This window comes from Marmota marmota, unplaced genomic scaffold (genome assembly GCF_001458135.2).
Source record: "Marmota marmota marmota unplaced genomic scaffold, marMar, whole genome shotgun sequence".
Taxonomy (NCBI): Eukaryota; Metazoa; Chordata; class Mammalia; order Rodentia; family Sciuridae; genus Marmota; species Marmota marmota.
Genome location: NW_026000026.1, coordinates 62,164,529 through 62,183,408, shown reverse-complemented (window position 1 = coordinate 62,183,408; position 18,880 = coordinate 62,164,529).

The following is an 18,880-nucleotide window of genomic DNA, read 5'->3' as shown; positions in this document are numbered from 1 at the left end:
TGGTTATCCCACTCCTAGGCATATACCCAAACAATTTAAAATCAGCATACCATAGTGAAAAGGCCACATCAATGTTTATAGAAGCTCAATTCTTAATAGCCAACCTATGGAATAAACTTAGGTGTCCTTCAATAGATAATTGGATAAAGAAAATGTGGAATATATACACAATGGAATACTACTCCACCTTAAAGAAGAATAAAATGATACAATTTGCTGGTAAATGAATAGAACTGGGTACTATAATGGTAAATGAAATAAGACAATTCCAAAAAACGAAAGGCCAAATATTTCTCCCTGATATACAGATGCTGATTCACAATAAGCAGGGAGTGGAAGGGAATAACAGAAGTTAACTGGATTAGACAAAGGGGAATGAAGGGAAGGGTGAAAGGATGGTAATGCAAAAGACAGTAGAATGAATGGCACATAACTTTTCTATCTTCATGTATGAATATACGACAGGTGTAACTATACATCATGTATAACCACAAAAATGGGAGGTTATACTCCATATATGTATAATATGTCAAATACATGTATAATCAAAGAGAAAAAATAATTTAAAAAAAGAACAAAAAAAGAAAAAAGAAAAAGGAGGCACCAAAATGCAGGGGGGGAGAACAGACTGATAAATTGATCCTTTTAGCCAAAGGCCAAAGCAAGAAGCAACTTACCAAGACAGAATATTCTTAGATAATAGCCATTCTCCTCTAACAAAACACACTTGTGCGCACATGCGCACACACATGTACATACATGCAAAACACTGGCCTCATACCCATCTCTGGTAGAAATTCTGAATGGAGTACCTAGACATTCTCTATGCCAGGCTGTAAACAGACACAGCATCCCCAGTATTGAAGTGGTATCTGAAATGGCTAAGAAGAAAGCCAGAACTTTTATCACTGATTTATTATAATAAGAACTTCCCTACAAACATGTAATTGAAGACAGGACTTCATCATACATATTCTCTTTTTCCAGTCCTACTCTACCACTGATATCACTAATGTCATAAGGTATCATGGTCCCTTACTCACTCCTAGAGCATAGTCAGTGGATACATAATGGACCCAATTGCTACCTAATGGAATAAATTCCCTAATATTCATTGGTAATGAGGTCACCCACCTGGTGAAAGTTAAGGCCAGGTGAGGGACTAAAAGCAAAGCAGCTCTTTATTACCACGAAGAGGGTGTCAATGAAGGCCTCATCAGGATTCTGTTCTCCACATTTCCCAGAAGTAACAAATATTCTGCACCTCCTAGGTAGGAGTGGAGGCTAACTAAAGAACCTGAACTTTAATACCCACCTAACAATAACAAGGTAACATTTGTTTTTCCAACCGAAACAGAGTCATAAAAAAGCTGACAAAATACAAGGTTTAAATAGTATCTGAACTTTCAACATCATTTCAAGAGACACACCAACAGTAACTCACACAAGAGACTATCTTCACAAGAGCTAGTGGAAGCCAAATGAGAGAACACATTGCCTAGTGTCAGTATAATAATAAGAAAAGATACATTGAAGAAAACAGTGAGGAAAGATTTGCCTTTATCACCAACTCTAGGGAGTACAGAGTAGCAAAAACTCAATAGGATAAATAAATAAGTAGGCAAAAGACTTAAATGGACCCTTCTCATACAAATGTCCAATAGGCATATGATAAATGCTCAACATCACTAATAATCAGGGAAATACAAATTAAAACAACAGTAAGATGTTATCTCACTCCAGTAAGAATGGTTATCACTAAAAAGACTAAAGACAAGAAAATAAGACTAAAGAGAACAAATGCCAATGATGGTATTCCCACTATTGGTAGGAATGCAAATTAGTACAGCCATTATAGAAAATAGTATGAAATTTTCTAAAAAAAAATAAAATTGAAATATAATTACCATGTAATACACCAATACCACTACTATTTATATAACCAAAGGAAATTATATCAGTATGTTTATATGATCTCTGAACTCCCATGTTAATGGCAGCATTATTTATAATGGTCAAGAGATGGAAAGAACTGAACTTCCCATCAACAGATTGATGGACAAAGAAAATATAGTACATAAACCCTATAGAATACTATTCAGTCATAAAAAATAATAAAATACTGTTATTAGAGAAAATATGAATAAAACTAGAAATAATTATGTTATATCAAATATGCCAGGCATGTGTAGTATCCCATGACCTCACTTATGTAGAATTTAAAAACAGTTGATCTCATAAAAGTTGAGAATAGAATGATGACTATCATAGGCTAGGGAAAGTAAGGATAGAGAAATGGGATATGGTTGATCAGTAAGGTACAAAGTTACAGTTAGGAACGAGAAGCTGCGGGGTACTACTGCACAGTATGCTGACTAGAGATAACAATAATGTACATTTTGAAAAGCAAGAAGAAAGGATTTTGAAAGTTTTCACCATAACAAAGTTATAAATTTAATACGATATAAACATTATGCAATGTATACATGTATCAAACTTTACATTGTATCCCATTAATGTGTTTTAATGTGTTTGTTCAGTTTTTCTCAAATAAAGAAAAGCAATGGATAAAAGCAATTATACTAAAAAGGCTGGCTCTTTGAAAACATTAATAAAACTGAGAAAACTCTAGAAGACAAAAGAGAAAGAGCAGGACACAAATTAATAATATCAGAAATAAAATAGAGTATATCTTTATTGATACTCTAAAGGATAAGAAAAGAATATCGTGGAAAGATTTTCACAAGTGAATTTGGGGATTTAAATAAATATAAAAATATTTAGAAAAGTATAAGTCATTACAGTTTACTGCAATATAGCTGATTTTAATGCTGCTACTCCAATTAAGAAAAAAAATTAAAACCTCCCAAAAATGAAGTCTTCATGATATAATTGATTTACTGGGAAATATTGCTAAATGTTTAAACTTTGAAGAACTAATACTAATTATGCATAATATTCCCAGAAGATTGAAGATGAGGGAACCCTTCCCAATCATTCTATAAATCTATAGTTATTTCTATTTCATAATTAGAGAAATATAATAATAAAGTAACTAAGAAATATAAAAAAAACTATATACCAATATCTCTCATAATATAGATGCAAAAACCTTAACAATATATTAACAAATACAATTAAGTAATGTATAGATTTATTTAAACAGCAGAACAAATTAGCATTTATTTTAGGGATGCAGTCCTGTTCAACCTTTGAAAATGAATCAACATAATCTGTCATATAAACCTACTTAATAATGAAAACTATTTAATAGTAAATAGTATATTAAATAATCCAGAAACATTAAATATATTTTTAGAATGAAAATTCTTAGAAAACTAAAAATATCTTTAGTAAAGTTGAAACAAAACTAACATTATATGCATGACAAAATGAATTACTTTCCTCTATTTCTGGAAGCCAGATCAGAATGTACACTTTCATCATTCCTATTAAGTATAGAACTATAACTTTTATCCAGGGAAATATGCAAGAAAATGAACTAAAACATTTCAACAGGAAAGGTACTCATTGGAGTTTCTATTTTCAGATAACAATTTTCTATATAGAAAATCTGAACATACCTCTACAAAAATAATGTTCTAGATCTGAAAGTGAATCAAGAAAAGTTACAAGGTCTAAGAGCAACATGTAAAATTTAACTGCATTTCTCTATATCATTAATCAACAGGTTGAAAATTTAAAAATTAAATACCACCTATTACCATTCAAAAATAAATAAAGGGTGTTATGATAACTATATAGACACACACACACACACAAAAAAAAAATTAACCGTTATTTAATACCATATGCAAAAAAGAAACTCAAGAAGGCTAGTAAAAGAGCTAAAACTATAAAACTCTTGAGGGAAAAAAATAGAATAGAGTCAAATATTTATATCACTGAACTTACAAAGGATTCCCAAATATGACACCAAAAACACAATAACAAGAGAAAAAATAAATAAGTTGAACATCACAATTTGAAAAACTCAAAGAACACAACTAAGAATCTTAAAAGATCATACATAGAATGGGAAAACGTGCAAATCATATATCTGTCAAGAAACTTGCACGTAGAATATGTAAGAGACTTTTTTTAGTTGTTGATGGACTTTTGTTTTATTTGTTATTTATATGTGGTTCTGAGAATCAAACTTAGTGCATCAAAGATACTAGAGAAGTTCTCTACCACTGAGCCACAACCCAAGCCCCTGTAAGAAACTCTTGACAACTAATAATAAATAAGATAACACAATTAAAAAACGGACAAGGATTTTGAATAGATCTCTCTCTAAAATAGACATGCAAATGATTAATATAATTAGCATATGAAAATATACTCACTTATTATTCATAAAAGGTATGCAAATTAAAACCAATCTGAATATCACTTCACATCTGCTAACTGATGTGAATCAAAAAGTTAGTTAATAGCAAAAGTTGATGAGGATATAGACAAATCAGAACAATAATATGTTTCTGTTGTAAAATGGTGGCAAATGGTACAGCCCCCTAGGAATAAGACTTGACATTTTGTCAAATGAATAGACATAAAATTATCATATGACCAAAAATTTCACTTAAAAAAATACACCTAAGTGTTGGGAATATAGCTCAGTTGGTAGAGTGCTTGCATCATGTGCACAGGGCCCTAGGTTCAATATCCAGCACCATAAAAAAAAAAAGTAAGCCTAAGATATATAAAAATGTAGGTCTACGCAAAAACTCATATAAATGTTAGTAACATCAAACAAGAGATGTAAAAACCCAATATACACCAACTACTAAATATATAATTAAAATATACATATTATAGAATACTATTTAGAGATAATAAGGAACGGAATACTGATGGATGTAACAGTATGAGTACTACTTAGTAAAGATGTCAGTTCTCCCCAAATGGATATAAGAGTTTAATTAAACTTATATACAGAAACTTGCACATAAAGATAAGGTTGTTCTAAATTTTGTGATTAAATAAAGGATATTGTACTATAATTTTATAGCATGCAATCATCAAGAAAACTGAGAGAAATGTACATAAGTCCTCTCTATTTTACTTTCACAACTTCCTTTATGTCTGACCATAAGCTCTTGCTGAGATTCTGAATGTAGAAAAATTTTCAAACCTAGAAATCATTAACTGAAGAATTCCAAAACACAATGACAAGTACATACACTAATGATTCTCCTAGTGTACCCCAAAGGCAACTATAACTATTCAAATAATATTACACTTGGGAAAAAGGAAACCACAGATTTTCAGTACTTTTTAATATTCATTCCTAGTTGATGGCAATACCTAAAGGGTTCCTCTAAAACCACAGCACCCCTACTGAAGAGGAATTTTATGAGGAAAAATGTAAATAATGTAGTCCTGGCTTGGTTCTGATTTACATTAGGTTTATGTACATATATAGTGGAAATTTTCCTAATCCAACAATGTGTAATTGGACCATACATATGTACATACTTGGTAATAGCTTAAACATTTATTCATACATATGTGTATGTGCAATTCATCATACATATGTTTACATATATGTTTATATATAGTGGAAGAGTAAAGGATTGTGATTAAGAACTTTCATTATACACAAAGGCAAATTGGAAGGCTCTGAAGAATCCTGTTGTACACAGTCACAAGAGAAAACACAAGAGTCCTTATCATTTAATGTATCTATTTTTTTCCTCAAAATAACTAAATATATGTGAAAATGAACTATAACAAAAATCAAACAATTCATAGGCAAAATTGCAGCTGATATACCCTTATGGTATCTTTAATAGAATTGGCATGGCCTCAGACACTTGGTACATAGCTACTGATTGCCGCAGTCCGGCTGCAGCAAAATAACCGGGGGGTGACCAACAACTTGTGTAGATTGATACAGCAGGAGCCGTTTATTGTAGGACAGGAGGGGTATATATACATTCCACACAGCTTATCTTAATTAACATAAACTAGATACAGCAGTCAACCAATAAGGAATCTCCACACTTAATGGCTCCCTGGCGTTACTTCACAAACCACTCCCTCTGGCAAAATGCCAGGAGCCATCTTGACTTGTTTACAGACCCTAACAACTGATCAGGAAAATGCATTGTTTTTCTACCTTTATCAGGGAGTATGATCTAAAATATTTCACATTTAGTTGGGAAATAATACACTACATATTTACAACAATGTACTAAACTTTCCTAAACTTTGTAATGTTTATTCCTAAGAGACTTAGGTCAGTTTGGCATGTTGCAGAATATCACACTGAATCAATATTCATGATTATAGAAATAAAATATAGATACAAACTCATACACTCCAGGAAATTAAGTTCAAGTTATCTTTTCCACTGGTTGATTGTGTAGGGGTCCAAAAGATTAGGAATGCTTCATCTTTCTTTCAAATTAAAGAATATATTTTGCATTTTGACTTGCCCACCACAAATGATGACATAATACCTGGTAGAAGTTTTTGAATTCTTCCTGATAATCCTGTTCTAACCCATAAAGCCAAAGCACAGGAGACTTTCAGTTTTGAATCTTAGAGATGACTTCAAAACACTTAAAACTGCAGTGAAAGTGGTCATGCTTGGACAATATTACTCAATACACCCTATGCTTTCAGAGTTTTTAGAGTTAAGAAAAGATATTGTTATGGTTTGGATAATAGGTTCCTCCAGATCTCCTCTCTTAATGCAAGAATATTCAGAGGTGAAATAGCTAGACTTTAAGACACATAATCTAATCAGTCCATTCCTAGAATGGAATAAGTGATGAATGAGGGCAGGTGGGGCATGAGTACAGGAGATGGGTCAATGGGGTATTCCATGGAAGGGTGGTTTTTCTCTGCAGCCCCTTTCTGCACCCTGTCTCGCTTCCTGACTCTGCCATGAACTAAACAGCTTTTCTCCACTGGGACCTTACCCCATGTTTGCTGCCTCACTTTTGTCCCAGAGCAATGGAATCAGTCATCTATGGACTGAACCACTGAAACCATGAGCCAAAATAAATTTCCTTCCTCTAAGTTGTATTGTTGGATATTTTTGTCACAGCAATATAATAGCTCAGTAAAACAAATTGGTGTCAAGAAGTTGGGTCATTTTTATGACTAACCTGATGATGTCATTCAGAAGCCTTTGGAAAAGCTTAGAAATGAAGGCTGAAAAAGTCTTAAAAATATTGCAAGAAACATTTTTGGAAATTCTAGTATTTAACACCAGAATGCTAATAGAAAATGCAGACTGTGTTCGTGAGGTTTCAGAGGTAAATGAGGACTCTATTGGAAATTGAACTTGAGAACATTTAGGTTATATAAAGAACTTGTCCATATTTTGCCCATGTTATGAGTCTTTGTGTGAGGCTGAATTCGAAAGTGATGGACTGATTAATCTGGGGGAGGAAATTTCAAGGTAGAATAGCATTTAGTAAGTGGTATGGATATTTCTGGCAGCATTTAGCCAGGTTTACTGTGAGAACTGGGAGCAGAAAACAGTTATTTTTTTAAAAAAACTATCAGTTTGACCAGAAAAGCTCATATAAAACCTGATCCAAGAAAATTTTGCTTGAAGAGATTATAACTACTAAAAATATGCTAAGAACTTCACACAGAGACCATAAAAAGGAAGGTTTGAGGGTATCTCAGGAATTTGCAAGATCACACCCACTGCAGGTCCAAGGATGTAGTAAAGTACTGTGGGAAGTGATTATGAGGGTACTCTGCTTCTATAGGAGAGCCCAGGTAATTGTTTCACTGTAATCAGCTACCCAGGCACTCAGAGGCCACTGAAGACATGGTCTCAGAAATTTCAGATATTGCATATCTTGGGAGAAGACCTTGGATCATCCCTACGGTGCTCATTCTTTAGGAATGCAGAATACTGGATTTAAGGGGTCATGAAGACTTCCAATGAGTTTCAAGCAAAGGCTCGGGGAACTATATAAAGTGTAGCAGAGATGGAGTCTTTGTAGGCTGCCCCTGAGACAATGATGCATAAATCTGGAATATGAAGCTAAAACAGAGATGAAGATCACAGAAATTAAAAGATGTCAGTAATGTGGACTGTTTGTTGAGAAGAGCTGCCATCTGCCAAGATAACCAGGCTTAAAGAGACTCTTTGGGTACAGGAACTGGCAAGGAAAGAAGGGCAGGACTTCCCAAAACCTTAGGAAAGAACATCTTGTAGCCATGCGTTCTGATGTTCTACATGAAGTCATGGGCATAGTTAGGGTTCTGTTTGCCTGAGTTAAAGTCTGGATTTTGCTTCATGCCTTCTTTCTCTGTCCCAGTTTCTCCCTTTTGGTATGATTGTTTACTCTGTGCCACTGCATATTGGATATGTGTAACTTTCTTTTGATTTGGATACATGTTTTTGATCTTTACAAGAGCTTACAGCTTAGAATTTGCCTTGAGTCTCAGAGGAAACTTTGGTCTTGGACTTTGGAGCAATCCTGGAACTTTTAAGACTATGAGATTCTTAGACATTAACTAAATGCATTTTGCATTCTGAGATAGACATGAGTTTTTGAGGGCCAGGGGCAGAATGTTATGGTTTAAATACAAGGTGTTCCCCAAAGCCACTGTGTTAATGTAGGAATGTTCACAGGTGAAATGGTTGGAATGTGAGAGCTATAAACTAATCAGTCCATTTTATTTTGAATGTTCTTGAATTTTCTGGTAAATGTGGGCAGGCCGCATATGATTACAAAGGTAGGTCACTAGAAGTATACCCTGAAAATGTTGTTCTTCCCTTGGGTCCCTCCCCCTCCCCAAGCCAACAATTCTGTTTCCTGACCCTACCATGAGCTGGCATCTTGCCTCCACCACACACTTCCCCCATGATGTGCTGCCTCACCTTTGTCCCAGAGCAATAGCATGAGTAGACCTCAGAAAACCATAAGTCCCAAAGAAACTTTCTCTCTTCTAAGTGGTTCTTGTCAAGTATTCATTCTAGTCATAGTGATACAAAAGCCAACTGAAACAAGCACCAATAATATTTATAGCAAGTCCCAGTGAAACAATCACACTATATATCCTCAAGTCCTAAAATAAATGCAAGTCATCAATACTAAATAATTTTATGCATTTGAAAAGAAGTATCCTTTGTCATGCTATAAAACTCTGACAAGAGATACAATTACTTACTCGAGTATACCAAGTGACTCTGTATTTCTGAATTGGCCCATGATTAGCTGATTGTATTAGACTTATATCATCAGAGACATAATGTTTTGGGCAGGTTGAACAGCAATCAATTGAAAATTATAATAGAAATAAAGCATAGGCAGGACCAGAAAGTACAAACAACTTGCATAAGCAGGTAGCCTGGACCCCCATGTCTTCTCCTACTATTGTTCAGTTACCTATCTACTAGCATATACCCATGAATGAAGAAAATTACTCAAGTAATTTAATGAATCATAAAATGAAAAGATTATGTAAAATGCAGATGCTTCTTATTTTTTTTTGTGAAGTCTAAATTCTAATTTGAGTTCTATTATCTAATGTGCAATGATATAAGAAGTGAACAACATATTTAAGAATTGGAGTGCGTGCAGGGGCAAATTCCCGTAATCTCAGCAGCTCAAGAGCCTAAGGTAGAAGAATCCCAAATTCAAAGTCAGCTTCAGTAAAAGTGAGGCACTGAGCAACTCAGTGAGACCCTGTCTCTCAATAAGATACAAAATACGGCTGAGGATGTAGCTCAGTGGTAAAGTGCCCTTGAGTTCAATTCCTAGTATTCCCATCCCCCAAAAAGATCACATTTAAGAATTGGAATATTATAGAAAGAGGTACAGCATTAGGATCTAGAATAGGGAAAGGTGATATATTATTTATGTGTGTATGTGGTGGAGTATGTGTGTTTCCAAAGTAAGGGGATAGATAAAATTTGCTTTCTTATAGCTAGTGATTCTTATCATTTGCCTTCTACTTAGTACACTTAATAATATTATAAATAAGGATACCATATACTAGTCAAATTAAGTTGTAACTTTTTTAGCAAATCTAAGTTAAAGTAGTGCTAGCAAAAATAAGTAACTGAGATAAAAGAAAATGCTTGAGGGCTGGGGATGTGGCTTAAGCGGTAGCGCGCTCGCCTGGCATGCGCAGGGTGCTGGGTTCTATCCTCAGCACCACATAAAGAAAGATGTTGTGTCCACCGTAAACAAACAAAAAAAAAAAATATTAAAAAATAATGCTTGAACCCTTCAATGACCTAGAATAGATATATAAAAACCACAAACTTCCTCTGGTTGTACACTGACTAGAGTGAAAATATTAAGCTTGAAGAATAACACTGTATTTTTCCATTTCTGTTTATTTATTCTATATGCAGAGCCTTCACTTGAAACAGGTAAAGTAAGGGGGAAATATGGCCAGTATACCTGTGCATCTCCTGCCTTATATTTATGGATGTTGTAAAGCACAATTTCATTCTTTCACTGGAGACTGTATCTGTTTTAAGATCCTTTCTCATCAGAATAGGGAAATAGCAGGTATTCAACCATAACAAGAAATTATATTTGAAAGCCTGTCTAAATACACCCCCCACACCTATCCTGCTTACGCCAGTGTCTAGCTGCTACTTTGTGTTTAGGGTTTTGTTGTAGTGTTTTTTTTATTTAAAAAGAAGGCAGTGTACCTCAGAGATACTGTTATCTTTTTCTTATTAAATGAAAAATTATGAATGTAAACACTCCATCTCTTTATTTATTTTTCATTCATTTCCTCTCACTCTTATTTTATTCCTTCCCAGCTAACCTTTAAGAATTTTGTATATGAATCATTTTACTCTTTCATTACCAGGATATTTTTGTAGATGACATTGATTTTTTTTCTCACAGATTTACTTATTTCATGTCCTCTATTCATTTGGATTTTGCCTTTCAAAAATCACAAAAATTAAGATCACAATATGTAATATTATCCAAAAATTAGGATCTCTGCTTTTGTCTAATGAACTGAATTTTTTTAAAGTGCATGCAATAGAGTTTTCTTTATCATGACAATTACTTCTGTAGCATCACTTTAGATTTTAAAATATCCCTGCAGCACATTGTCACCATAGCTTTCTGATGCACACATCTACACCATTAGCTTCATGACTCCACACTACCTCATGATTCCTACAATTTTTCAGAATCAGTAATATTTCAGCAAAAATTATCACTAATATTCTTTTTTGGATTTTATTATTAATTTAACTGTATGGTATCAAACAATTATTCAGAAAAGCTCCAGAGTTCAGCAGTTTGTGTTTTTTTTTTAAATTGGGACAGTATTATGTTTTTTATTCAACTTCAAAATTTCATATTAATAAAATAACATTTTAAAGTTTAGAGTAAAAACAAATTATTTATTTACTCATTTATTGGTACCAGGGATTAAACTCAGGGGCACTAAACCACTGAGCCACATCCCCAGCCCTAATTTGTATTTTATTTACAGACAGAGCTCACTGAATTGCTTAGTGCCTCACTTTTGCTGAGGCTGGCTTTGAACTCAAGATCCTCCTCCCTTGGCCTCCCACACTGCTGGAATTACAGGTGTGTACCACAGTGTTCAGCCACAAGTAAATTATTTAAATATTTAATTTATTCCAAAGCAAATTGATATATAGATTGTTGGGTGATAATGAGAAAAATAACTAACATTTTTGTAATCTATTGATTATATAATCAGTCTAATGTTTATCTTCCCTAGAATATATTTAAGTGTCCTCAGAATTTGTTTTTTTTTTTTTTTTCATGTCTTGGGGCAATATCTTTTCTGTGTGTGTGTGTGTGTGTGTGTGTAACATTTCAGAGAATGAATGGACAAAGGGAGGAGGAAAAATCATTTCATGCAACCAGGAGATATACATAGGCTTCTTACAATTAGCTATTTATAGGGTTTATGAAAAACTACATGACTACAAAAGTAATTTAAATAAAGATAAAAGATTTCATAAACCAGATAAAAGGAGTTGAAGACTAAATATATTGAAAGTATTTACATTTATGTGTTGGGATACTATAAAATATATTGTCACTTATTCATCTAGTTGATAATATCTTAATCATACATATTCTCAAATGATCTATAACTGATTTGAAGGATAGGCATATAAAATGTAGGTTAAAATTTTTCTCCTTTGTGTACATACATCCAATTGTTCATATGTGTATCTAGGTAATATAGGCACAAGCATTTTTTTCACATAATTATACAATTAATATTCAACATTTAATATGTAATCAAATGTTCCACAATAGCTTTTGTTTCAGTTGAGGAGGAGGAGGAAGAAGATGATGATGATATTATTCACTTGTGTTGATTAAAAACAATTCTACTCTAGTACATTTACTGTACTCATCAAGATACAAAAGCTTCAAAATAACTGCACAGGGTCATGTTGCACACTGTCCGTCATGATTAGATCAACCGTGAACTCTGTGCCAGTCTTGGCATTTGAATGTACTTCTACAGTGGTTGCTATGGTAAGTAATTATGAATATTCTTTTTTATATTTAAATGAAAAGAAAGTTAAATAATGTGAAGGAGTACATAAAATGGTCATAGATGTGAAAGCTAACATTAAATTTCTGGGGAATAAATTATTTGAATAGGCATTGATTCATTAGGTTATTTTAACCCAAACTCTTTCCTCCAGCTTTAAAAGAAATCAGCACACGTTCAGGTCCACTGTTTACATAAAATATGGTGACAGCAGAAGTGATAATAGAAATCAAATACATAGCTATTTTTCAAAACCTTAAAGAGTGGACCTCAGTACCAGAATACAGAGAGGAGAGAATGACACTATGGAGGACAAAAGTCCCAGGACCACAACATAAGACTATAAAATCCTCAGACTTTCTGATAAGAAGTATCACCTTTAATACTCTTTTCAAGGTGGATATGCAAACCTCATTTACTAGCCACTATCAATCCAGGATCTTGATGAAGCTTTCATATTGCCAGTGTTAAAATCTGTCTCAGTTGGCTGAGTGACACCTATTATTTAGACATGGGGCAAGGCCATCTTCCACAATGGAAATAGTTTTCTATTACTTGGGGCCAATAAAAGTAGGTATAGAGTAATGAATGACAGATCATTCAGCAGATAGTACAGGACATGAAAAAGAGAGATAATGTTTCTTAATTAAGCAGGCAAAAAATATTCAAAATTATTTTCTTTTAAATTGGAACTTTTTAAATACCTTCTTTATTATTATGTTCCATTCAATAAGAACAAGTCTAAGTTCACATATTCACATAGTTATTTGTCTAATGTTTCAAGGTAATGAAATCAGTGCCTTTGAGAACCCAACCTGTAATATATGTATCACTGAAGCATCAGAAAACAGGAGGTTATGGTACCTATAGGAAACTGAGAGTGTATAAGTAGCCTCAGTCCTTCAGATTCAACTTATTTTGATCAGTTAGTGGGTAAATGAAACACATTTAGAGTCAAGATTGTGAGCTATCAGTTTTGATAGGTCTGGTAAATTGTGTGGCTAAATGTATGCTGGATCCTTTTTTCCTCATCTCCTCTCCCCTTTTTCATGGTTGTTCAATGTCTAACCAATTTTTCCAAAAGATTATAACCTTATTATGAAACCTCTTACACCACTTTACTTTTCATCACATCAGTTAGTAGGTGACAGTACGGAACATTTGTGTCTTCTTTCCTCATGAATAGTCTTCCCATTAAAACATAAGCTTTGTGAGCCTAAGAATTTTGTTTTGCTTCTTCTTTGTTCAAAAAAAAAGGAACATTTCTCATGTTAGGTACTTAAATATTAAATGAATAAATAGATTAACATTTTAAACAGGAAGGGATATTAGATACATTATTAAAAATGCAAAGTACAAATTAGAGAACATGCATGGTTTCAATTTTAAATGGTATTTTATCAAGTTTTTGAACATAGCACATCTTCAAAAGAAAAGATACACAGAACAAAATGAATGAAGCATATTCCCAAACACTTGTTAAGCAGATGTCCTCACTATTAGCTAACACTCATACCTGAAGAATTGGCTAATTTTCACTGTTAATTCTGTAAGACACAATAGTGAACATTATCTGTGAATATGAAGAATGTATTCACAAATAAGCATGAAGGAGTTATTATCTAAGATGCATGCTATGGAAAGCCATAAGTATGTCTAAAGAGCACAGTGTAAAGGAAATTTTTCTTGGAAAAAAGGAGAAATCCACATTAGATACTTGGATGTAGAGTTTTCTGCTCTTGGAGACATGAGGCAGGAATTGGCATCAGATCGTTGGTGAAAGTGCCACTGCTAGGAGAGCTCTATGTCTGAATTGTTACAGTTTTAAAGAACGTTAAATGTAAACTTTGTTGTATTATTTTACATGTGCATATGTCCACCTTACAGAATGCATGGGGTACATGTAGAATGAGAAGGAACTTCTTGTGGAGTGTTGTTTAGAGAGTAATTGAGACAGCACTATCTCAAATAGGCAAGTATGAGTACTTCCTCTTCATAACTCACCACCTCTAATTTTGTCTAGGTCAGAGAAAAAAAATTGTGTTTGTGGCAACAACTTTTACAGCACTAAAACAAAATAAAAAGAATAAAGAAGACAAAGATCCTTTGTTAAACTACATGTCAGCATAAATTGAGATTAATCATAGCAATAAAACAAGTACCTAAGATAATCTAAATTTGTTTTTTGAACAGAAGTGATATTAAGTTATATTGCTTGAATTAGTGGCTATGAGAAATATGACCTTTCAAAAGATGTGGGGGGAAAAAGGAGTTGAACAAAAGAGGATGAAAAAGTTAAAATATAAATTTCAAATTTACTATGATTCTCAAGTAACAAGAGTCACTAATAGCACATCAAATTCTACCTACGTAGTAATGCTCTTTCCACGCACTAAATTTCATACTGAAATTTCTTTTTCTCTTCTTCTCTTTTTTCATCCTTCTCTCTCTCCCTCCCACCTTTTCTTCCTTCCCTTTCATCCTTCTTTCCTTCCTTCCTTCCATCTTTTCTCTCAAAATTCCTCTTTCCTGCATACATCCTGCATGTTCCTCTTGCAGTTACCCATGAAGTCATTTCAGGTGGACATCCAGGTATAGGGCGTGTGCTTAGTAGCAGGACAGTGACTAAATTAGCATGCACATTTAATTTAGGGTGAAATATTTAAAATCCTATTGTCACTTGTTTACATTCTTTAGATAGTTTACATTCTTTAGATAGTTTAGCTACATAAGCAACAAAATATTGATCTGCTTCCTGGATATATGTATTTATCATTTAGTTGAATCCATATTACGAAGGGAAAATAAAAAAAAAAAACAACCATTTATCAATGTCTTCAATTTCAACAGCTATTCTCAAAAGTTTTGGTTAAATTTTTTATTGTAGCTTTATGGTTCTACATAGTAGTTGGGTTCCTCCTAACAAACTCATACATACATGGAAATTGGTTTCATATCAAAAGTTTTAACATGCATAATTCTTTCTGTATTTTAAACAGTGCCCAACTTACACATTACTTTGAATTGCTTAGCAAGTAAGAAATATTCCAGCAATCATCACATTTCAAAATTTCCTTTCACTATTCCACTTTACTTCTATATAGAATTATAGTTTCACTATTTCTTATTTATTAGATAATGTTTTGATATAGTTAAATGGACAGAGAAGTGTAGTGTTTGATACATTTTGAAAAATGTATTCCCTTACCAACCCAAAGAATAATCAATGTATCAAACATTTCTAACATCTCAAAAAATTCCTTGGGTAATGTTTCTAATTGATTCCCACTTGAACACCAAAGGTAACAACTGTCTGCATTTTTCCCATGATAAGTTTTGCTTAATCTTAAATTTCATGAATTTAATCATACTGAATGTAGATGTTTGTTGTCCAACTTCTTTAACTCAAACTTTTGAGATTCATTCATTTTGTTGAGAAAATAAGCAATTAGTTTCTTCTTATTTGATGGTGACTATTACATTCTATGAATATACACACTTGTTTATATATTTATTCTGCTACAATTGGACATTTAGATTGCTTCCAATTGCATGGCTATCATAAAGTTGTTATGAAAACACTGTGTAGGTCATTTGTATACAAAAATTTTAATTTGGAAAAACTATTAGGGATGTTCTTGGTTTAATAGATGTTGCATTTTTAATTGAAAATTTTATTAATGGATTTTGGTGATTATGTGATTTTACATTTTCATCTGGTATATATTAGATTTCCAGTTGCTTCCCATTTTTGACAACCTGTTTTTGTCATTGTCTTAAGGTTTTTATTTTAATGTTTTTGGTTGTCAATGAACTTTTATTTTATTTATTTATATGTGATGATAGAATCAAACCCAATGCCTCACACAAACTTGTCAAGCATTCCACCACTAAGCCCAACCCTAGCCTTGTCTTAAGTTTTATAACATTAGCCCTTCAAGGAGAGTAAGAGAAGTGGTATCAATTTTGGTTTGAATTTACATTTTACCAATGCTATTAATACTGACACGTTTTATGAATTTATTGATCAGTCTATCTCCTTTTGTAATGTATTTTCACAAGTCTTATCCATTTTCTTTTTCACATTTGGGTATATATTTTGTTTGTTTTTAATATTTTGTTATGGAAATTTTTAATATATTTGATATACAATTTATTAGTGAGGTATACATATTATTGATAAATTCTTAATTCAACTTAATGTCAGAATGCTGTTTTTGGTGAGCAGAATTTTTCATTTTATATGATTATTGTTTTCTGTAGAAAACTATACCGTGAAAATAGTCTCATGAGAAACTGCATATATTGACTCCTATTTTCAGGTTTACAGTCTAACTTGAATACGTATTTATGTTTAATGTAGCTAAATATTGATGATCATTTTATCTTCTATATAACTATTTAAATGCTTTAGCAGCGTTTCTTGAGAGTATTATTCCCTATTAAACAGACAGGCCATGTTTATACAAAATCAATCAAAAATCTCTTTCTAATTTTTCTGTTATGTTTTATTAATTGATTTTTTATCTTCCCATTGACAAAAAAAATTACATAATTTTCTGTACAGAAAATTTCTATAATATTCTACAACAAATCTATAAGAAATCTGCATAAGTCATTCAACTTTTTTATATTTAAGATTATTTTATCTAGTCTTGGTTTTTAATTTCATAATAGTTTTAAATTAATTTTTATTTATTTATTATTATTTATGTATTTATTTGGTATTGGTTATTGAACTCAGACGCACTTAACCACTAGCCACATACCCAGTCCTTTATTATTATTATTATTATTACTATTATTATTATTATTATTTTTAGTTGTAAGTGGACAAAATTCCTTTTATTTTACTTATTTATATGTGGTGCTGAGGATTCAAACCTAGGGCCTCACACATACTAGGTGAGCACTCCACCACTGAGCCACAACCCAGCCATATTCCCAGTTCTTTTTATTTTATTTTATTTTTTTTATTTTTGAGTCAGGTTCTCACTAATAAGGTTAGGGCCTCACTAAGTTGCTAAGGCTGACCTTGAACTTGTAATCTTCCTGCCTGAACCTCCTGAGGCTCTCCGATGACAAGCATATTCCATCACATACAGTTTAAAGTAACTTTATCTTATGGGAACAACATAAATGAGTACATTGATTAGAATTGTAGTGAGCCTCTAGTCAACCTGAAGACCACTGACTCTTCACTGAGATTTTTAAACCAGAATCATATTACAGATCTTCCTCTATTTAGACTCTCTTTAATCCTGTCAGTGATGATTTGTAGATTACATTTTCTAGGTCTTGCTCACTTTTCATTTAATGCTTCCCTAAACACTTCATTTCTCAGGTTATTTAAATTTTTAAATTTTATTTTTCAAATTTCCTTGATATCATAAAAATGTTTGTTTCTTTTTATTATTAGATTTTTATTTTGTAAACTTACTGGATTTAAGTTTTAGTTTTAATATGTGTTTGCACCCTACATGCTATAGAATTTTGTTTACACAATCATATTTTCTACAGAGGGACACAAATTACTACATATTTTTAATACTTTTACTTGCATGATTAAATGAATAAATTAAGTCTTTTTCTTTTTTGATAGAGACATGTAAATGTTTAAAATTTTCTCTAAGTTAAATGTATTTGCTTGCATCCCATTAAATTTTCTATATATTTGTTTTTTTTTGTTTGTTTGTTTGTTTTTTTTTAGGTTTAATAAGTTTTATTGTATACATGTGGATACTTTTTCTTTTTTTTCTTTTTTTATTTTTTAATTTTTTATTGTGGGTTGTTCAAAACATTACAAATTTCTTGACATATCATATTCGACACTTTGATTCAAGTGGGTTATGAACTCCCACCTTCACCCCATACACAGATTGCAGAATCACATCAGTTATACATCCATTGATTTACAAATTGTCATACTAGTGTCTGTTGTGCTCCGCTGCCTTTCCCATCCTCCCCCCTCCCCCCTCCCCACCTCTCCCCTCCCCTCCCCTCCTCTCTCTCTACCTCCTCCACTGTATAACCCTGAGGGTCTCCTTCCATTACCATGCAATTTCCCTTCTCTCTCCATTTCCCTCCCACCTCTCATCCCTGTTAAATGTTAATCTTCTTCTCCTGCTCTTCGTCCCTACTCTGATCTTAGTTACTCTCCTTATATCAAAGAAGACATTTGGCATTTGTTTTTTAGGGATTGGCTAGCTTCACTTAGCATAATCTGCTCTAATGCCATCCATTTCCCTGTAAATTCTATGATTTTGTCATTTTTTAATGCAGAGTAATACTCCATTGTGTATAAATGCCACATTTTTTTTATCCATTCGTCTATTGAAGGGCATCTAGGTTGGTTCCACAGTCTTGCTATTGTGAA